The sequence below is a fragment of the Vespa velutina genome, chromosome 5, assembly GCF_912470025.1.
Source record: "Vespa velutina chromosome 5, iVesVel2.1, whole genome shotgun sequence".
In the NCBI taxonomy this organism is placed as follows: Eukaryota; Metazoa; Arthropoda; class Insecta; order Hymenoptera; family Vespidae; genus Vespa; species Vespa velutina.
In genome coordinates this window covers 787,501-787,847 of record NC_062192.1, presented here as the reverse complement: position 1 = coordinate 787,847, position 347 = coordinate 787,501, and positions in this window count along the sequence as shown.

The following is a 347-nucleotide window of genomic DNA, read 5'->3' as shown; positions in this document are numbered from 1 at the left end:
GTCGATTGCTCGTAAATCATGCGATAAAAGTCGAAAGCTTGGTTGTCTCGTAAAAGCCTTGCTTTCATTTTTTTCTTTTTCCCTCCATCTTTTTACCTCGTTCTCTTTCTCTCTCTCTCTCTCTCTCTTTCTCGTTTAGAAATTCGAGGAAAGATTTTCCTTTGGTCTAACGCGCCTTCGATCGTGAATGTGAATATATTCGAAATTTTGATTTCGTCATTGTAAGAGTAAAACTCTTGATATAATCATAGAAGAAGAAAAACGTGGTATAGTAAAATAATTTATTAATTTTTTAAAGAAAAATTTAGCGATTTTTTGAATCGCGTTGCCTTCGTCATCGTCGTCGT